This window comes from Eptesicus fuscus, chromosome 16 (genome assembly GCF_027574615.1).
Source record: "Eptesicus fuscus isolate TK198812 chromosome 16, DD_ASM_mEF_20220401, whole genome shotgun sequence".
In the NCBI taxonomy this organism is placed as follows: domain Eukaryota; kingdom Metazoa; phylum Chordata; class Mammalia; order Chiroptera; family Vespertilionidae; genus Eptesicus; species Eptesicus fuscus.
In genome coordinates, this window is record NC_072488.1 from 31,895,750 (window position 1) to 31,919,362 (window position 23,613).

Genomic DNA, 23,613 nt, shown 5'->3' on the forward strand with positions numbered 1-23,613 from the left:
TAAATTTAATATCATTTTGTCAGATATCCCAAAATGTATTTTATAAGGATTCCATCAATTGTATAGCTTAATATAAGATTTGGATCTTGACAAAAAGAGAGAGGACCCAAATAAACAAAATCAGAAATGAAAGAGGTGAAGTAACAACAGACCCCACAGAAATATAAAGTATCATAAAAAAAAAAATACTACAGACAACTCTACTCCAACAATCTGGACAACCTAGATGAAATGGACATATTCTTAGAAAAATACAACCTTCTAAAACTCAATCAGGAAGAATAAAATACCTGAATAGGCCAATAACTAACCATGAAATTGAAGCAGTAATCAAAAAGCTTCCAGCAAACAAAAGCCCTGTTCCGAACGGCTTTTGGGGGGAGTTCTACCAAATATTCAAAGAAGAACTTAAACCTATCCTCTTCAGACTATTCCAAAAAATTGAAGAGAAAGGCACACTTTCAAGTTCTTTCTATAAAGCCAGCATTACCCTAATCCCAAAACCAGATAAAGACACTACAAAGAAAGAGAATTACAGGCCAATATCCCTGATGAACATAGATGCTAAAATCCTCAACAAAATTCTAGCAAACCAGATTCAGCATGGTGTAGAACAGTGATGGCGAACCTATGACACGCGTGTCAGCACTGACATGCGTAGCTATTTCTGATGACACGTGGCCGCTGAGGCGGCTGCATGCCGAGGATGAAACATTTGCTGCTCCTGAGGATGAAACATTTGCGAAATAATGTTTTTTCCTCAAAGTGACACACTACCCGAGTTATGCTCAGTTTTTTGGTGAAGTTTGACACACCAAGCTCAAAAGGTTGCCCATCACTGGTGTAGAAAGATCATATACCATGACCAAGTGGGATTTATTCCAGGGATGCAAGGCTGGTACAATATCCACAAATCAATAAACATGATACGTCACATAAACAAACTGAGAGACAAAAATCACATAATCATATAATTGATGCAGAAAGGCATTTGATGAAGTCCAACACCCGTTTCTGATAAAAATGCTCAGCAAAGTAGAAATAGAGGGATCATACCTCCACATAATAAAAGCCTTATATGACCAACCTACAGCAAACATCATACTCAATGGGCAAAAACTAAAGCCCTTTCCCCTAAGAACAGGAACAAGACAGGGATGCCCACTTTCACCACTCCTGTTTGACATAGAAACCATCAACAAAACAACAAGAAAGCCCACTGCCTGGAAGAACATAATTGCCAATGTTATCTCTGATAAGGGTTTAATCTCCAAAAGTTACAGGGAACTCATACAACTTAACAAAAGGAAGATAAACAATCCAATCAAAAAATGGGCAAAGGATCTAAATAGACACTTTTTGAAAGAGGACATACAGAAGGTCGAGAGACATATGAAAACATGCTCAAAGTCACTAATCATCTGAGAGATGCAAATCAAAATGACAATGAGGTATCATTTCACACCTGTCAGAATGGCTATCATCAACAAATCAACAAATGACAAGTTCTGGAGAGGATGTGGAGAAAAAGGAACCCTCGTGCACTGCTGGTGGGAATGCAGACTGGTGCAGCTACTGTGGAGAACAGTAAGGAGATTCCTCAAAAAAATTAAAACTGGAACTCCCATTCAACCTAGTAATCCCATTTCTGGGAATATATCTCAAGAAATCAGAAACACTAATCAGAAAGGAAATATGCACCCATATGTTCATAGCAGCACAATTTATAATAGCTAAGATTTGGAAATAGCATAAGTGCCCATCAGCAGATGAGTGGATTAAAAAGTTGTGGTACATCTACACAATGGAATACTATGCTGCTATAAAATAGAAGGAACTTTTACCATGGATGGACCTGGAGAGCATTATGCTAAGGGAAATACCAAGTAAGCCAGTTGGAGAAAGATAAATATCACAAGTTCTCACTCATATGTGGGATATAATGAACAACATAAACTGATGAACAAAAATAGATCCAGAGACAAGGAAACACTGAACAGACCATCTAACTTCAGAGAAAAGTCAGGGGAAGAGGGTGTAAGAGATCAACCAATGGACTTGTATGCATGCATATTAGCATAACAATGGACACAGACACTGGGGTGGTGAGGGCTTGTCTTGGCAGGTGGGAGTAGGGGGGTCAATCGGGGAAAAAGAAGACATATGTAATATTTTAAACAATCCTATCTAATAAAGAGGGGATATGCAAATTGACCATCACAAAGATGGCAGCGCCCATAACCACAAGATGGCGGCGCCCAGTCCCCTCAGCCCCATGAGAGTTCCCCAGTCCTTTCACAGAAAATGGGTTGCCTCAAAAGTTGGTTAAGCTTCTTAGGACAAAAGGCATTCAAAATCTTTGAAAAGGGAATTTCAATATTTATAAAAGTTTGGACTAGACAATTCAAGGTTATTTCCTCTACAACCTTCTATGATTTTGTGATATTAACATTCTGAATTCACATAGTACCAGCTGTATTGTATGTAAGCAGATATTATTTAAAAGAATGGCCATTATTATTAAAACAACTCATAAAACCACACTGTTTGTATGTCAAGGACATTCTGTGTGATTTTCCTAATGGCTGGAGTTAATGTCCCTAAACCGGCAGTTGGACATCCTCCGAGGGGTCCTAAGATTGGAGAGGGTGCAGGCTGGGCTGAGGGACACCCCCACCCCTGTTCACAAATTTTGTGCACCAGGCCTCAGGTAAAAAATAATAAAAGAAATAAAAAAGATTTGGAATCTTTGAAATTTGGATTACACATAGCAGAAACTCAACATATATCTGTGTGTATTTATAGGATGAGGCAAAAGTAAGTATATAGTTATGAGTATATGAAACAGTTTATTCTTCTAGTATTATTTATTATTATTTTATTATTTTCCATACAAACAACTATAAACCTACTTTGCCCCTGTATATGTATATATGTGTATAATATGTACATATACACATTACATATATTCTAGTATATATTTACATATATATATGTTTGTTGTGTGTGTGTATAATGACTAAACTTGGAATATATGAGAAAGCATAGCATGCTGTTCACAGACTCAACTACAGAAACTCTATTAGTACATACATCTGTTCTACATCTGTTTATCTCATATAGCATTTGGTGAAGAGCAGTTACTCAATATATTCTGGTTTCCTTTCTATCAGTCTAAGAAACATATTGCCTTCAAGAAACTCCTATCTCTTAAATAGAGAGTTTTATGTTTATACTAGAGGCCCAGTGCACAAAATTCATGCATTCGGAGGGGGGGTTCCCTCATCCTGGCCTGCACCCTCTCGCACTTCAGAAACCCTAGGGGAATGTCCAACTGATGGCTTAGGCCCAATCCCCAGGGAGCAGGCCTAAGTCGTCGGTCGGACATCCTTAGCGCTGCTGCGGAGGCAGGAGAGGCTCCTGCCACCACCACTGAGCTTGCCAGCCATGAGCCTGGCTTCTGGCTGAGCGGTGCTTCCCTTGTGCGAGCACACTGACCACCAGGGGGGCAGCTCCTGCATTGAGTGTCTGGCTCCTGATGGTCAGTGCACGGCATAGCAAGCAGTTGAGCAGCCTTAGCGTATCATTAGCATATTATGCTTTGATTGCTTGAACAGATGACTAGATGATCGGATACTTAGCATATTAGGCTTTTATTATATAGGATACTCATTATAGGACTCAAGAGGGAATAGATAGAATATTTTTCAAAAATACTGTTTATCGGACTAGTCAAACTTTATTTTGATCTTGAGCAAGTCTGCTATAGATTCTCACAGATACATGCATAAATTAATCACTGAACCAATCAAATATATCAGATCAAGTTCCATTACCTGGTTATTTCACTTAAAGAAATGGAAAGTCAATGAGATGATTAAGTCTTTTAATGAATGAAATAAAGGTATCCATAAATATTTATTGGAAATTTGCTTCCATTTGTTACTTATGTCATTGTTTATCTGAACTCAATTTCTTTATCTATTGAAGGGAAATTTACTGGAATAATTTGACTTAAGTGAATAATAGCAGGTGCTTGTAAAATTAATGTGTTTATAAACACTCTATATTGAATATACAGAGATGTGAATGATGTTGATTGGTACATCAGACAGGTATTTAAACAGAGGTTTCTTGATCCATACTCTCAGTTCCATCAGTTTTTCAGAAGATGGTCAGATTCTGTGGAGTTGACTCATACTAACCAAACTCAGAAACTGATTCTGATTATTGAGGCAAATTTATTCAGTTTGGATAGAACTTAACTATCCCCCAAATAAAACAGCTCCAAACCAAAAACATTCATGCTCTTCATGATATCACGTTGCTTCTAGGTTCAAACAACTGGCTCTTTCACCATCCATATACATGTTTTACATTGACTGCTGATTAGTTGGAGAAACATCATGCTTTCTATTTGGATTTAAAATACATCTCTATAGTACACATTAACAAAATAGTTTTTAAAGTGATCCACTCCAAATTTACTCTTTCATTCATTTATTGAACATTAAATATCTACTATATGACAGAACTTGTGCCAGATCCTGATGACATAGCAACAAAAATAATCCTTACTTTAAGAAGGTCACAGTCTGGAGGGGAAGACAGACATAAAAAGATAAGTTAAAATATGGTGTGGCAAATGCTCTGACAGGATGCTTCAGAAGCATATTGTACTTGTCTCATCTAATTGGGTTTCTGTCCATTCCACATGTTTCAGTTGAAGAGGCATTTGGGAGGAGAAATGAGAAACAATGGAAAAAGTAAACACTAATTCTACCTTTCATTATAAAAACGCAGTGTTTGAGGCAAGGGGAACTATTACCCACACACTTTATATTAAACTACAGCCATCCTTCTTCCCAATGGAAATAGTGGACTTTAAAGCAGACATGCTCATATTCAATGAGTCGTTTCTCCAGATCAGTCTAACCTAGCTGAAGGTCATCATCAATTCTGATAGCTCCTACTAGGAACCAAGATTCATACCTTCATGATGAGAGCAAAATTACCTTGTGGAATTAGACCCATGAATTGTCCAGTCCAGCCGTCTTTGACCGAGTTCTGGTGACACTCTAAGATCTCAATGCCAAAGATTGAGGAGCTACACAAATTGTTCATAATGTTTTCTTCAAAACTATATGGCATCTAGAGGACAAGAGAAAAAATAAGTGATCAGTGAAAGGTTGACACTTGTAAGCCACATGTGGCACATGGCCAATGTTCATAATTGGCTGAGACAAAGCTAGCAACCAAGTGCTAGGGTAAGGACTCCAAAGGCAAGGTGCAATGAAATGATAAAACACATTTAATATCTGAGAATATATTTGGGCTAAAAACTAAACTTCTGCCTATCTTTCTGAACTAGACATAAATGAACAGTTTAATTTGAAAAGGTGTTGTTCTACCAAGTGTCTCATCAAAGTCACAACATTCTTATTGGATTTAACCTTTTCCCCTTCTTGAAATAGTTGGGAACTATGCACCATTATTGTTCAATAACTACTAAAAAGAACAGAGCAGCAATAATTCTCTTGAATTTCAGAGCTTCAATGTAACATTTCTTCCTACCATCATTAGATATACTTACTTACTCATCAGTAGACTGTGTCCTCATTCTAAAGTATTGCCTTTGTAAGCACAAGAGGTCCCAAAGGAGAGTATCAATGGTTATTGACTTCAAACCACTGACTCAGCAAATGACATTCATCTGTTAAGGAGTAAAGGCTGAGAGACTGGCACAAGGTCAGTTTCTCTTTAAAACTTACATATTCACCCTCTGCTGTCAATTCACTTAACATTTGCCCCAGGCAATTGACTAGCAGTCTTTCTCATAAATTCTCAGTAATAATTGGGAAGCTAAATTATTTCCCAGTTTGTGTGATTTTAAGAATTCTGATGATGCTAAATCTCAAGAGAATGTTATGTATTTTTTTTTTTTGCAAAATAAAAAAGTAGTGTTCCTAGTTATTTAAACTTAGCTATATTACTTAACTTAAAATAACCCTTATATTATTTGAAGGATAGAAGTGCTAAATAAATGGGAAAATGCTAATTATACAATGTTGCATTAAAAATGGAAATTATTTTGGTTTATCTTCAAAAGACTAATTTTAAAATTATTTTAATAAATTCTAGGTGGATAGAAGACAGAGCTTTCCCTGCAGCTGTATTAATTCTTCCTAGACACTTGGATCCAATGAAAGCTATTCACCTCTGTAGCCGTATTTGTCTAAAATCTAGATATTTTAAACAACAAGGAATTAAAGGCTACTGCATATAAATTCTTCATTTATTCAAGAGATACCTCTTTTCTTTTTAAAATAACCACCTCTCTGAAAAGCGAGGTTCATGAATGTATCTGTCCTCCCCAAAATGAAATGTTTAATGAAGACAGTTACGTATCTGAAAATTTTAGACCATAAGACTATTAGTTCCTTGAGTGCAGTGATTTTGTTTTCTCTTTTATTTTATAACCTAGCACAGTTCCTGGCACATAGTTGGATGCTCTAGAAATATTTGTCAAGTAAGAGAGTCAAAGAAATGTTCTTTTTGTTCATCATTTTTGACAGAGTTAATACTGTTAGCCAACAGTTCCTGAGTGCTTATGTGCCAGGGACTATGATAACTTAACATATGTTAACTATTTTAATTCTCCCAATGATCGTATGACATTTGGACTATTATTATTCCTACTAGAGGCCTGGTGCATGAAATTCGTGCATTCAGTAGCGGGGGGGGGGGGTGGCCTCAGCCCAGCCTGCACCCTCTTGCAGTCCGGGAGCCCTCAGGGGATGTCCAACTGATGGCTTAGGCTGCTTCCCCATGGGGAGTGGGCCTAAGCCATCAGTCAGACATCCTTAGCACTGCTGCAGAGGCGGGAGAGGCTCCTGCCACTGCCACTGCACTCGCCAGCAGTGAGCCTGGCTTCTGGCTGAGCGGCGCTCCCCTTGTGGGAGCACACTGACCACCAGGGGGCAGCTTCTGCATTGAGCATCTGCCCTCTGGTGGTCAGTGCGTATCATAGTGACTGGTGCTTCCACTGTTCAGTCAATTTGCATATTAGCCTTTATTATCCTATCTAATAATAGACAAATATGCAAATTGACCATACCTCCGACACACCCACAAGCCACGGCCACAAGCCACACCCACCATCCAATCAGAGTGAGTATGCAAATTAACCCAAACCAAGATGGCTACAGCCACAGAGAGCAAGGTTTCCTAAGTAACAGAGGAAGCCAAGCTTTCCATAGCCATTGCAGGCCTAAGCCTCCACTCAAACTACAAAGTTTCAATTATAGAAGGTAAACAAATTCAAACAAATGTCGGCAGAATGGAGCTTGAGAGAGCAAGCCAGGGTTGCCTCCGGCAACAGGGGAAGCAAAGCTTTCTGCACACCCTGGCCAGGCTCACCCGCTTAAGGCAACAAAGTTTCAATTATAACCCCAACAGAAATGGCTGCCGGCCTCGGAGGGAGCCCCAGGCTTGGCTCCTCTCCAGGCTACAAAGTTTCAATTGTAGAAGGAAAATAAATTCCAGATACCAGGGCCTCTGCTTGGGTTGCCAGGGGGTGTGGCCAGCCTGCAAATCACCACAGGCCCCTCGCTCAGGCCGCCCCATGCCCCAAGGGAACCCCCACCTGATCCGGGACGCCCTTCAGGGCAAACCAGCTGGCCCCCACTCCTGTACCAGGCCTCTATCCTATCTAATAAAAGAGTAATATGCAGATTGATCATCACTGCAACACACAATATAGCTGCCCCCATGTGGTCAAAGATCCTGCCCCCATGTGGACACAAGATGGCCACCACAGATGGCCAGCAGGAGAGGGCAGTTGGGAGGCACCTGGCCTGCAAGGGAGGGCAGTTGAGAGGGACCAGGCCTGCAAGGGAGGGCAGTTGGAGGTGATCAGCCCTGCAGGAGAGGGCAGTTAGGAGTGGCCAGGCCGGCAGAGGAAGGAAGTTGGGGGCAAACAGGCTGGCAGCGGACTGGTTAGGGGGTGATCAGGCTGGCAGGCAGAAGCAGTTAGGGGCAATCAGGAAGGCAGGCAGGCAAGCAGTTGGGAGCCAGCAGTCCTGGATTGTGAGAGTGATGTCCGACTGCCTGTTTAGGCCCAATCCCACTGGGATCGGGCCTAAACGGGCAGTCAGACATCCCTCGAGGGGTCCCAGATTGGAGAGGGTACAGGCTGGGCTGAGGGACAACCCCCCTCTGTGCACGAATTTCGTGCACCGGGCCTCTAGTATAGGATATTACAGATAGGGAAATTGAAAGCCCCTGAGGTAAGATAATTTGCCCAAGATACACAGCTACTATATAGTAGAGCCAGGATTCAAACTGGGCAACTGGCCTCAGCCCTCTCACACAACCATGATACTGCACTATCCTAGCTTTCCAAATTTATAAGATATCAAAAATTGAAGCAGATTCTAAATATTTTCAATAGTGTCTAGTTACCCATTACAAAGATTTCAAGTAGGTCTAGTTTGCTCTTGTGATCTTAAAATAATTTTAAAATTAGATATTGTATATTCTGGAGCTGGTTTTAAATAAATAAAATATAAAATCAGTCAAAAACAGTTATTCTAAAGTTTAAATAGTTGTAAAATATATTTACTAAATTCAATGTCACTTTCATTTTGTTCTAAAAGTAAGTCATTTTGCTTAACCAGATTTTTTTAAAATATCATTTTCTGAAGGCAAATAAAAATAGAATGCATTGTAAGACTGAGGGAATAAAATGTACTAAAATATATAAATGCAAAGCAACATAAGATGTTTCAAAGATTCAGTCCACTAATATCTATCTATATATATCTGGTATGTCTGCAGAGGCCATAGCAGACAGTAAAGTGAGGTCACTTAAGTTATGTCACTAGATTTTAGTTCCCACGCTTGTCTCCACACAGGTTGATTGATTTTCATGAGTTGAAGGGTGCCTGCAAGAAGGTAGTTTTTGATGCAATAGAACCTGGAAGAGAGATGAGAAACACAAATACCTTGAGCCACCTGACCCCAACAAGCCCCAAGAATAGCCCCTGAGCCAAATTAGAGCAAGAGCTTTCTCTCCAGTTCTGTGATGACACAGAATTGGTACTGAGGGCTGTTCTGACAACTCCAGATTTTGAGGATCATGTACTAGGACTCAGGGCAGGAGCCTGAAATCAGAAAAGCAGTAGCAGAAGATGCTATGGATAACAGTAGTGACTAACGTTTCTGGAGCACATGACACAAGTCAGGCACTCTCCAACTACTCCAAATGCAGTTTCTTACTTACTCTTAAAACAGCCTCCACTTCCCAGATAACAAGAGATGTTTAGAGAAGTTAAGCAACTTGCCCAAGGTCACACAGCTAAATGGTGGCACTAGGATTCGAACACAGGGAGTGCAGTACCACAGCCCTCTCTCCTAAAAAGAAAACTCAGGTGGAAGAATGGACAGGGCTTTTATGGACCCCCACAAAAATAATCCCCAGGGATCCCCAAGAATACTTTAGGGGTAGTGGAGTGGCAATGATAAGGGGATTTTCCAGGATGCTGAGTTCCTGCTTGAGCTGGTGAGACAATGTCTCAGCAGGATTTAGGTATACATTCTAATGTGAACTCATTATTTCCAAAGATTGACGAGACCTGTGGGTATTTGGGCAATTCATAGTTCATGCATTTTATATTTTTTGGGGAAAGCATGCAGACATTAGCAGTAATTAGTCAACACTGCTGTATATGTACAACATTTCAGTACTGAAGCAGTGAACTCGAGAGAAAACAGAGCAATATGATTCATCTACACTAAGGATCTGCCATGAAAGGAATGGGAGCAAGTGCTTATTCAATAAAGCATTTGTACAAAAGTAATGAGAAAATCTAACAGAGAATGCCCAGTGAAATTCAGTTAGCCATTGACATGAAAAGGAATTAAAGGCAGTCCCTTGCAAGTATGACCAGACTGTGCTCAAAAATTCCATCTGTAAGTCATTTTTCCTTGGGAAGCGTGTCCCTTGGAGAAAAGGTTAAGGAAGGTGATTGGATATTGAGCCAGCCCATCTACAGAAATCTATTTAACTTATAAAGTATCTGAAATACAGTTTCAGAAGCACTTTGAAGCTCACTGCTATGTACAACAATCTTTTCCACTTTAAGTCACGTTTGGAACAGGAAAGAACTTAAGTATAAATAAGTAAAAGATTTCTGTGGGAAGATGCATTTGGAAATCCAGCTCAGTCATGCCCCACACACATTTCTTTCCAGTCTTTTGGATAGTGAGTATGAAAGATTATCATGATCCTAAGTGAGGGTAGATGAAATACTAGGGCAATGACTGAGGGGAAAGTGAGTTCTTTTGTCTTTGTGTGTTAAAAAGAAGAAAACAACCTGCTTAGCCAAGTTGATCAGTCAAGTTTTAAGACTTTTGTAATAAGAATGTAGAGTTGGAGAGAGGCAGGTTATAAATGACAGAAGCTGAGCACCTGGACCAAACTTCATGCCGCTGGACCTTAGTTCTGTGATAGTAAATTAAACATCTGATTTTATTTATTAGTTTGTTTTGAGTCATTATATTTGCAAACTAAAGGCTCCCAATTAGTAAAGGATGCTCTCAGGGTGTTAAGAAACTGGGTGGGAGCTGATGGTGCTGCGAGTGAAAAACGGGACAGTTTGGGGAGGCAGAGCAGTATCTTGAGTGATAATCCAGTCTTCAAATGGCACTCAGAGGCTGGTTAAGAGAAGCAACAGGAAGAGCTAGGAAAAGTTACACTCAGTGGCACGTGGGTAGAGTCTCCTTGTCATACATCCCTCACTTTCCCCCTTTTCACCACCGGCGCGCCCCAGATAAATAGGCATTGGGAGAAAGGGAGAACAGGTCCAGGTCAGGGGTCAGTATGCTGTAGGAAGGGATTCTACAAACACTCCAAATTTGCAGCTGTAGCAGTAAAGCAGATAAAGAAAAGTTCTTGGTAAGAAAAGTTTCCCTTGCAGCTATTTTTATTACAGAGATTTTTCTTTATTACAAGGGCCCATAGGATTTCATCATTTGTAATTTAGGGACTGAAAGGAAAAAAAAAAAGAGGCATATGTGTAACCCTATTGTTATTAAAAAGGTGAAATAAAGCTTTTCATCCAAATGGCTTAAATAGCTAAAGAAGACAGTAAGATTTCAAGAGTTGGTTTTCATAGACTAATTAGATAACCAAATTTTGAGTCACTGACATAGCCCAAAAGTCCCCAGGAAGCATTTGAACGTCACAGAGAAGAACCCTTACTTTCTAGAACTCCAGAAAGGAAATAAAGACTCAGTCATGGCTTCTTACAACCCAACAGGAAGCCAGCAACTATCAGCATGAATGAAAGGATATCAGCAGCACAGATTAATTAAATCTGTAGCGCTAAGAACAGTTCTATAGTAATTATTTGGAAGCATTTTTGCAACTATAACAAAGTGGCCCTGGATAGGTAGGTAAGTTCCTCTAAAATCTAAGCTTTAGAAACATCCATCAAAGAAAAGAAATTTAAGGAAAGATGGAAAATTTTCAAAGACCTCTATAGTGATGGCTCAGTATAAAATTAGTACTTAGACGCTAATAAGAAAGGAGCAATTTAAATAGTGAGAGAGGCTTCATGTTAGTATAACCTATGAAGGAATTTTCCAACACCAGAGACAGTGAACCAGCCAAGGGGAGAGCCTAAATATATATAGAAGAACAGGGGAGCAAACACAATAAAAATGGTATTTTCCAAGATTAAACTTAATAGATTTATCAAATTTACTACAGGGCCTTACTCTTCTAATAAGAATGGCAATCCTCTGAAATTACAAATTAAATCTCCTCAACATGGAGACGATGCAGCATTTTTAAAGGGAACGTGTGATATGTGTAAAGAAGTTCATTTTTAAAGGGAACATGTGATATATGAGAAGTTCATGCGCCTCTGTGTTTAAGTGCTAATTTGATTTGGGAAACTTTTATGCACTTAATAATTACCCCCTTTCTCCTTGTTAATTGGTTCCCTATCCTCACCAGCACCTCCCAGCAGAGAAGTAAAATAAATGTCTCTAGCACTATGTTTAGAATGGTTAACACCTCCTGTGAAGTTAAACTGCCCTTCACCACAGGAGCAGCAGGAGGAAGTGATAACTTTGGCACTCTTTGGCTGGTAGGAAAGAACCCCTGGCTTAAAAGGCACATATTACTTTATTAAATTTCAGGCAATGGTTTTGGGTTAAATCAAACCTAACTGCTAAGCTCACTACACAAAAGAATAAAGTAGTAGGAAGAGGGCAAAATTATTTGTTAGTTACCTAAAAAGAGATAAGAAAGCTGAACTCGGTGAGGTCATATAGTCGTAATTCCAAAAAGACATATTTTCACTGCCCTAAAGGTTAATAATAAAAATACTTAAAAACGAGTGTTTGTGATGCCAGCAAGATGGCAGCATGGGAGTTTTATATTGACATCTCCGCATAAGGTATTGATTTTGACTACCACTCCTGGATAGGAGTACTTTTGTGGGGTCAAAAGTTCACCAGGTAAGTTTCAGCACATCATTGGATCAAAAAGTAATATAGACTCATTGGGGAGAGTAAAAAAGCAGTTTCACTGTACCTGTGTCACCCCTCCCTCAGGGTGGCATAGTTCCGTGCCAAGAGAGACCTCCTCAGCCCTCAATCCCTCCCAGTGGGAATGTGAGAGCCTGAGTAAGGGCCTGGCTTTCCTCGTTGTGGGGGACACTGCCTAAGTGCCCTACTTCTTCCTCAGCCCAGCCAGGATACTGAGGAGCTCAGAATGGCTGCGAGAGGCTGGGATCAGGGAGGAGCCGAAAGGACTTAGAGCAACCAGACCTTGAAACTCAACAAAGGACCGACATGTATTTTACTGCTTTGCAGACTCCATCAAGAAGCCTGCCCAGTGAGCCACAGAACAATCCCTTATTTGTGAACCCCTCAACTGGCCGATGGGTGCTCCAAATGCTCGGCACCTCACATCCCTCCCCCTCTGTAATGCTCCCATGGCCAACTCCCTGAGTGCACCACCACAGACTGAGAATGGGAGCCTCTGCAGATGGCTAGTGAGCATGTGCAGAAAGCCAACCTGACTGCAGGATTGGGACAATACACACAAACTTGAGCATTTCAGGGCACTGCCCCGGGAAAAGCAAAAGGAGGCTCTCAACACTCAGACTGGCTTTCCAGGGTCCAGAGAAGGCACACAATCTTAAGAATCCTCGCCTCTCATCCTCCTCAAGAAGGAATTAGAGGGGTGGAGCAAGGACCCTTGTGATTATGTTGTATTCACGCAGCTAGGGCACGATAATTTCCCTAGTTCAAGATCCTTAACTCTTGCCGTGTAAGGTAACATATTCACAGGTTCCAGGGATTTGGAGGTGGACGTCATTTGGGTTCAATATTTTACTTACCACAAATAACAATCATTATAAGAATTGAAATTTGGCATTTAGAAGATAATTCAATTAATGCTAAAGGAGACAGTAAAGGAGGAACAAAGGAAATAAAAAGATGAAGCATATAGAAAACCAAAACCAAAATGGCAGATGAAAAAGCCAACCATATCAATAATGACATTAAATGTGAGTGAATTAAGAAATCTGGTCAAAAGCGAGAATGTTACACTAGATTTTAAAAAAGCCATATACTATCCATAGCAAGCACTCTTTAGATTTAAAAATACAAATAAATGAAAAGTTAAATGATGGAAAAAGACATATGTGAATAGCAACCATAAGAGGGTAGGAGTGGCTATACCAATATCAAACAAATTAGAGTTTTAAAAAATGTGAATAGAAATAAAGAATGATTTATAATAATAAAAGGATCAATTCATCAGGAAGACATACAATTATAAACATATATACACCCAAGAACAGAGCCTCAAATACTTAAAGCAAAAATTAACATAATTGAAGGGAGGAATAGATAATTCAACAATAATAGTTGAAGACCTCAATAACCCATTTTCAATAACCAATGGAACAACTATTCAGAAGATCAACGAGGGTATATAAGACTTCAATGAGTATTTAAAGCAACTTCTTAAAGACATCCTATATAATAAAAGGGTAATATGCAAATCAACTGAACGGGTGAACAACCGGTTGCTATGATGAGCACTGACCACCAGGGGGCAGACGCTCAACACAGGAGCTGGCCCCTGGTGGTCAGTGTGCTCAGCCACAAACGGGGCTGAAGGCTGAAGAGTGCAGCGGCCTGCCTCTGCGGCAGCGCTAAGGATGTCCAACAGATGGCTTAAGCCTGCTCCCCGCGGGCTCCTAGACTGCGAATGGGTGCAGGCCGGGCTGAGGGACCCCCCGCCACCCCGAGTGCATGAATGTTGTGCACTGGCCTCTAGTATTAATATAATTAAGGACAAAAGCCACACGATTATCTCAATAAATGCAGAAATATAAATTTTGACAAAATATTACTCCCCTTCATTTAAAAAAACACTCAGAAAATACAAATAGAAAGAAGCATACTCAACCTAACAAGGGGCATCTACTAAATAACCACAAATATCACCCCCCAATGGTGAAAGACTGAAAGCTTTCCCCTTAAAATCAGGAACAAGACAAGGATGTCCACTCTTGCCACATCAAGTCAAAATAGTACTGGAATTTCTACCGAGGGCAACTAAGCAAGAATAAGACAGAAAAGTTATCCAGATTGGAAAGGAAGAAGTAAAATATCTCTATTTGCTGGTGTCGTGATCTTGTATATAGAAAATTATAAGAAATCCACAAAAATATTATAACTAAGAATTAATCCAGCATATTGCAGGATACAAATTCAATGTAGAAACACAATTACATTTCTATACACCAGCAATGAACAATGTGACAGTGATACTAAGAAAACTATTTTATTTGCAACAGCTTCATAAAGAATAAAATATTTAGGAATACATTTAACAAAAGAAGTATAAAAGATACACTGAAAAGTATAAAATATAATAGAAAGAAATTCAAAAGGACCTGAATAAATGGAAAGACATTCAATGTTCATAGATTGGAAGACAATATTAAGTGAAAATAGTCCCCAAATTGATCTGTGAATTCAATGAATCTCTGTCAAAATCTCAACTTCCTTTTTGTAAAAATTGAGAAACTGATCCTAATATTCATATGGAATTTCAAGAGACCCAGCATAACCAAAACAACTTTGAAAATGAAGAACAAAGTTGGAGAAATCATATTTTATGAATTTAAAACTTGCAGCAAAGCTTTACTAGGTATAATAAAAAAGACTATGTGCCACTGGTCTGAGGACAGACATATACACCAAGGAACTAGAATTGGGAGTCCAGAAATCAATCCTTATATTTATGTTCAACTGATTTTCTATGAGGATGCCAAGACAATTCAAAGAGGCAAGAGGAATCTTTTTACAGTTAATGCAAACATTCTAAAATTGTGGGGATGGTTGGACAACTCTGTAACATCACGAAAAACCATTGAATTGTACACTTAAAATGTTGGTGAATATTTTGGTATGTAAATTGTTCCTCAATAAAGATGTTTAAAAATCAACTGGATAACTTCACATATAAAAATGTTCTTTTTAGATTTTAAAGACAAAGTATAGTGTCTTTACTCATGGAGAAAAGAGGGATGATTAAACACTTCATACTTCTGATAGTTAAAATCCTATATTCAAATGTGCGTCTCATTTCAAGATTGAGAAATTGAGGACAACTCTGGTCAAGTTCCTTGCGAGCCATCCAGTTCCCAAAAGATTTTGGTCAGTGCCAGTGTTTATGTGACAGAGAAAGCCAAGAAAGAATCACTTAAGTCACTGTGGGAAGCAAAGGGCAAAGATTAGAAGCTGGCATTCTTGGTTTGTTTCAGACCAGCACACATTGGGAGGCATTTAATACTGAACATTTATTAAATGCAATCAGTTCACTGGGCCAGAGAGGATCCTGAGCTATTCGTGGTCTCCAGCTCCCTGGTCTGAAAAATTGGAGTGAATATCAGTTCATTCTACTTGAGGCTGGCTTAAGCATTTCTCTGAATTTGTGAAACTGAAAACATATTTGAATCACTTGACACCATTATTCATCCATAACACGAACATAAGTGTTCTCGGTATATTTTTCCTTGAAGTTGAGTAATGTGAAAGTTAACTCCTGACATATTCTAGGGAGATTCACCTTTTTACGAACCAAATACATTTTGTGAGTTTGTTGTGATCACCTTATCTCTAAGCCCCACCACCTCTGAGCTTTATATGATAGTAGTAGCACTGTGCTACCAAAAGCTGAAATCATGCTTTCCTCGGATGTTCCAATAGCAGAGAGTACAAAGAAACAAATTCTCTGGAATCATGCCACGACAGCACGCTGCCAGGGCAGTCTGAGGGTAATAATGCATAGTCCAGTGAAGGCTGCATAATTGCCCATGTGCTATTTTTAAGTCACTGTCACGAGTTAGGCCATTGGCACTGATAAGTCATTACAATGTGCTTAGCTACATATTAAAAGTGATTAACTGTCATGGCCTTAGTAACATAATATCATATCTCAAATTGTGAAGGTTGAGAGTTTCTCCCAGGGCTCACATGGATAGTGCTGTTTAATCACTCTCACCTCACTCTGCTATTTGGAGAGGTGACAGAAGAAGGAATGAAGAGGGAAATCAAGTCACTTAGATCACCGAGCGGTGCCAAGATCAATCCCAGGCAAGTGACTGCCAAAGGTTCTATGGATTCACTCTGGTAAAAATGAGAGTGCCTTTATTTCTACTCTAACCAGCTTGCTGATGTATGCTTCTCTGACACCTACAATAGGCATGGTAATATTTATTTCCTTCAGAGACTTCCCTCCTCTGGCTACTAAAACAAAGCTTCACTGAAAAATCAATATAAAATTCATTATCTGAGAGAGAAATTGTCAATGGTATTACATCACCAACGAGCAAAGCTGTGAAGATGTCACACGCCTGGGCTCCCAGCCTCTTCATACCCTCATTCTGACTTTCCCTCATCCCCAAACCTCCTCCCCTCCTACTGCATCTTCTCCCTTTAAGCTGTAGGACTTTTAGACATGAGCCCTTTTCTTTTAAGTGTGCATGCATTCCCAGTTTCCCTGAAATAACCCAGAGCTCTGGATAGTGGTGAAGGAAAGAGGTAGTGAAATGCCCAAATAATGTTAGACAGAAAAAAATGTCAAAAGTGTCCTGGAGAGATCTGAAGACCTCTGTGATAACCAGGAGTCTATTTGCAGCTCCCTGACTAGTTACTCTTCAAATTAGGGATAGACGGGAGTGGCCAATTTCAGCACAACAACCTAACATTTTACCTTGACCCCATGTTCCTCTTTGTTGAGCTTATACCAGGCTTTACAAGACTCTTCAAACTACCATTTTTAATCGGCTTCAATATTTTTAAACCACCTAAAGTTGGGAGAACTAGAATATACTGGTACTTGACACATTGTGGCTCTGGGCTAAAATTAGCTTCTTTTAAAGTATGTGCTATTCTAGGATAGGTTCATTTCAACTCCTCAGGCTTTAAGGAACATACTTTGGGGAACTCTCATGTAGACTAAGAAGAAAATGAGACAATAGCACCTAACCACAGTAGATCCCCCATCCTTCAGCACCAAAATACTTTTCAATAAGGAACACTGCCATAGACTTGACCTCCATCTGCTCTTTTCCTTGAGGCACTGAGTGTCTCTACTCTTTCAAAACCTTCTCCCATCTACTCTGTATTGAAATAACGTTCACACAGACAAACCTGATGATGTTTTAATTTCATGTTAGAAATGAGGCTTAGGGTGAAAACCTTCTACCTCTTACTCTATCGACAATGTTCTTAAGTTACCAAATCAGAATGTTGTTTTCTGAAATAAAACACTGTTTTCTGAGTTTTATTATGTGTAAGCTATGTGTTACAAACCATGTTGATAAGGGAAGAGAGAAAACTGTTTTGAGGAAGATAAAGACTAGCACTCTATAAAGCACGAAGTTGGTGACCTCGCAGCTTTGCTGAGACCAGACTTAGGGAATACTGGCATTTCCTGGACAAGTTAGAGGGCTATTGGGAGATCTGGTTAGAAACCATTTAATGGGTTCTTTTGAGACTCAAGAGAGACTTTAGCAATTATCTCCAATCTGTTTCCAGAGAGGTCCTATAAAATCAGGCCCCCTTTAAATGCTTCCAGGGGATTTATCTCTGTTCTTTTCATGAATAAATGGAGAAAAGGTGCCTGGGAGACTGGCAACTCAAGTAGCACAAAAGCTTTATCAAACTCAGAGGCAAAAACTTTTTTTGCTAATGTACCAAAGACAGTGGAAACATAAAAGCCAGTTTCTTCCAAAACATAAGACAGCGAGCTGGGCAGCTGAGTGGATAGAGAGGTATCCTGGCATGCATGCATTCACAATAGAGGAGGGTTAATGTATTTTTCATTCCTTCAGCTTGGATCCCTGCTGTAAAGAGCCTGAGGCAGCTTTGTTTATGCTTTATTCCTTAACTGTAAAAGCATGTCAAGTGGGAGATGTCAGACAGGATCAAAATATAGAATCAGTTTGCCTGAGCAACGTTGTATAGTTTACCCCCAGTGCTCAGTAGCCCTTCCTAAAAAGCAAGCACAGAAATTCAAGAGAGAGGGAAGGAGAGAGGGAAAAGGAAAGGCTGAGGAGAAAAAGAAGGAGATGAGAAGGAGTTGGGTGAGGATTCTTCATAGTAACTGCTATTGAAAGCCAGTGTTGCTTACCTACAAATCATGAAGGAAGAAAACACCGTTCTGTTCTATTTATTTAATGTTACTTCTAGTTTCTTTTCATTATAACAGTATGTTGTTACTTTCAGGAAAAACTTCTCATTTCTGTTTATGCAAATGTATTTCTGGGTACAAGTTCAACACAGAAGTCCTGACCTAAGATTTGGGAACCGAGATTATATGGGCGTTCCAGCCTGGTTACTGTATGAGGTCTGGGAGGGCCATTTTTTACAACCATCTATGTCATATTAATGTCTTATAGGAATCTCATGAGAAGAGAACAGCCGAGAAAGGAATAAAACATTATGGATGTTGATTTAATGGGCAGCCAGGGAATTTGGCTCTCCAACCATGTCGCCTGCTTTAGCACAAGCTGTAACAAGGAAGTGGGCGAGCTTGAGTGCCTTCCCAGACTAGATATCATGAAGTCTGCAACAACAAATGTGACCTCAATCTCATGTCTACATGGAACTTTACAGTTCACAAAAATTATATATATGTATAAATGCATATACTTTTACACACACATATCCTATATAATAAAAGTCTAATATGCTAATCAACCAAATGGCGGAACAACTGGTGGAATGACCGGTTGCTATGATGTGCACTGACCACCAGGGGGCAGACACTCAATGCCAGAGCTGCCCCTAGCCCACAGGTCCCAGGCCAGCCAAGGTGGATGCCAGCAGGGCCCCTCCCATCCAGATTGCCCCCCGGTCGCTCTGCAGGTCAGCCCTGATTGTCAACCCTACCCTCACATGAATTCCATGCACTGGGCCTCTAGTAAATATATAAGTATTATATATATATTCCACCCCTCACTTAAGCCTCATAAAAACTCTGTAAAGTAGTGATCCTCATTTCTTACTGTACAGATAAGAAAGACGGGGCTCAAAGAAGTAACATGATTTGTCTAATGCCAGGAAGACAGTAAGGGGTAAAGCTGGCACAATAACTCAGATCCGATGATGTCAAGCCTGGTGCACTTTGCATTTGCATTACACAGGAGAAACCGAGGCACTCAAAGAGGTTCGGTGATAGATCGAAGGACACATGGCTGGTAGGAAGCAGAACTCAAACAGATTACACTGAAGTGATTGAACCATTTTAGGGAGGGAGAATGGGAGTGATGTGTGAGGTCTGACAGACAATCCCCCTCCATGACACAGCCATCCTTTAGAAAATTGGAAGGAACATCGGCCTTAGAAGAGCAGAAGGAAGAGAAAACGCAATTGCTCACTTTTTTCCTTCTCACAGCTTCTTCACTCAGCCTTGAAGGAAGTTGTTCCCAGGATTTTTAACATCTCACAGGTAAGGGTGAATAAACCCTAACCCCCATGATGGTCTCAAACCCTGTTCTTCCTCACTAGCATCAGAAAGGGGGTTGGAGGACTTAGCCGTGACAGCGAGTGTCATAGAGCTACCTCAGCTTAACCCAGGTTAGCAGTCATAGCTGTTAGAATGCACACATACCCATTTCATCTAGTAGAGATAAAGGAGAGAGAGAGAGAGAGAGAGAGAGAGAGAGAGAGAGAGAGAGAGAGGAGAGAGAGTTGGGTGGGGGTGCAGAATGATTTCATTTAATTTATTAGCCTTCATGGATAGACATACTCATAACCAAGGTGCTATTTCCAGGATTTGACAAATTAATTTTGTGGTTGCCAGATTTCATTCATTTTTAGAAAAAGTAATTACAATCCTATGTGGAGTTTCCAAATTTAAAGCCCAATTCAAGTTTTTACTCTATCCATGCTAAAAATGAAATCCTAAACCTTTTGAGGGCTGAGGGGAAAATGTGCAGGCATGAAACTCACATTTTTACACATTTTTATTTTCCCTCTATAAAATGGGAACCGTGGAACCCACTGAACTACCGGGGGGTTGAGGGGGGGGGGGAGGCATCGGAATATCACAGAATCCTGGCCCTCAGGTGAGATTAGCCTAAGGAAAGGAGTCTGAGATTGCTAGGTTTGGAAGCTGGAAGACTTTCATGAGACAGAATTGCCTAATGGTAAAAAGCCCTGTGAGGAGCCTTAATTTCTCCAATTTTCAGCCTCTTTGCCTGTACAACTGAACTGACAGTACCTTCCTCATACTATTGTAGATAGAATTAATTAAAATGATTTATGTTAGTTACAGAGACCCTTAAACATTTTAAGTGTCCAATAAAGTTCAGCTATTGTTATTCATATCACTATGGTTCCTGTGAGAAGACAGAATTTATATTTGTATTTGTAAGAAACTACATACTCTGTGAAGTCTAATACATAAGAAATAAAAGCAACTGCTCAGGAAGAGGATATGTGAGGGGCCATCATGATTTGATTGTTATAAACTCAAAATACCTGGTACATGTTTTTTATAATTCAGCTTCCCTCGCAGCTGAGAATTTAGGCTGGTAAACAGACTGCGTTTGCTGTGGATGCTATGCTTTGCAGGAGAAGGACCAAGCTCTCTGGAGAGAACTTATTGGTAATTTCTCTGAGCAAAAACAACTAGAGGGAACTGCTCAGTGTCTTCTGGAATGAAAATGGTGGCATTTGGAGATGTAGTGACTTGGTTTGAGAGGCATTGTGAAGCATTAACAGGCTCAGAAACAGTGGGCGCTTTCACAAGACTATAACCCTCTCCTTGGGCCCTGGCCTGGGTTATAGTCTTGTGAAAAGATAACTGGAGCAAGGGAAGGAAGGCGTCTGAGGTGACCTCTCCAAAGTCACACAACTAACAGGTCAAGTTGTCAGGCATCAGTGGCAAGTGCTCTGATTTCAGAACCTGCTGGGCTACACGGCCACTGGACTTTTGAGACAAGCTTTATGGTTTTTTTCATTTTTTAATAGATAAATATGAGGAAGGTCAAGTTCTCAGGTCATCTTACAGTAGCAAAGAGAAATGAGCAATTATCCTGTTGTGAATTTGGGGTGCTCTCACGATGTAGGAATTACTTCACAGAATAATTCTACAGGTAATTACTGGTAGGAATCCTCAAGGGATGCTGCTCGCCCCAGGCTGTGTGAGAATCCCCGCAGAAGTGGGTTGACAACTTGGTGTTATTCAGAAGTTTTCTCTTCTTGTTTGTTTGTTTTGTTTTTAAGTTCAAAGAATTTCTGAGGAAAGATGGATCTCTATTAAGAGTTTAAAACTATTAACCAACACTTGAACTAAGTTTAGAGGTAGACCATTATGCCCGCAAATGTGATGTACCAACAGTGGCAGCATGGATGGCTAACAAAGAAATAGTCTATGTTATTCACATTATTTGCTATAACATCACTTTGTCAAAGTAAAGGGAATTTTGTTTCTCAAAAAAATTATGTATGGAAACACACAATCTTGGTTGCTTACTTACCATGGGAAGTAATTCTAGAAGTACTAGAGGACCATTGCACGAAATTCGTGCTCTCGGGGTGGGGGTCCCTCAGTCCGGCCTGTACCCTCTCAAAGTCCTAGAGCCCCTCGGTCAGTCTCCCAAAAGAGGTAGGCCTTGTCCACCTGGCCGGGGCTCTGCGATGATTTGCCCCCCCGCAGAGGGAGGCCCCGCCCACCCACCGAAGCTGCTAGTTGGTGGCCTGAGCCTCCTTCTGCAGGGTAATCATGGGGCGATAGCGGGGCACCCCGACCAATTACATCACACCTGCCTTGGCTGGCCTGGTGCCAGTGGGTGTCATAGCGTGGTCATCCCGCTATTTGGCAGTTTGATCGATTTGCATATTATGCTTTTATTATTATAGATTACACTCTTCCTGCAAGTTCCTCTCTTCTTGCCCACAGAAGCAAAAATAATAGATTTTTCAACACGAAGTAGCCATGGAAAAATTTTCAATGATTTCCTGTCTTATTTTCTGATGCATAAGAGCAAAATAATGTATAAAATTGTATTGATTAAGATCAAGCATGAAATATGCAGCAAAATTTCATCACCATTTTCAAAACTGACAAAACCAGAGCAGCTTGGTAAGTGGATTTACTTGAGTTCAGTAAAACCTTGACATTCCTTCTGCCCCTCCCAAAGTAACTGGAACTTGTATTCTTCCCCTTCCAGGCTTGGGAGGGCACATGTGTGACAAGAAGAAAATGGATCACCCTGCACTTTCTCCCTTAAGAAAACAGCAAAGAGAAGTGCCAGGTATAGCATGGTGCCATTCCTAGTGCCATAGTCTAGGGGGCATCTCAAAATTATGGGAACATCAGTCAAAGCAATTTGGGCAAACATGCTTTCTATTTCCAGAGCCAGTAGAGAGATGCCATGCCAACCTTTGACAGGGTTATGTGGTAAGGACAGCATCATCTCCAGAGAGTTGCATCACAGAGCATGGCTTTCCCATACTGCTAATATGTGTGCAAGCTGCTCACTCATTGAAAAACTCTTGAGGGTCTCAGCTTTGACATCTTCTAAGCATAAGATACCCTTGGTTACATTAGATTTCTTTTTTCTCTCTGCCATATGTCAAGTAGTTGTAGGTGTTGCTGGTTTTTCCTGGTAGGTCTGCACCCATAAAAAGAACTTAATCTTCACCCCCTTGAAATTTGATCTCAAGAACAAAGCAATTTTTCTTTATAAATATTAGTGCTGCTTCTTGAAATACAGATTGTTTCACTGGGAAGGGAATCTCAGGTCCTGACCCAGAGACCCTTGAGTTCTCCAGGAATCTCAAGGGCATTTTATGAACTAACAGTCTTCGTTTTGTGTTGTCATATTTCATTCAGCACTTAACTCTGCCTCTTGCCTTCCTGGCCAATTATTGCTTCACAGTCTAATTTCACACTTTCATAGCCCTTCTTCTGCAATCACACAATTATTTATTTAACCCTGATAAAATTTCCAGGAGAAAGGCTAGCATTGCCCTAATTTTCCAGGCAGGATAATGGAGTGG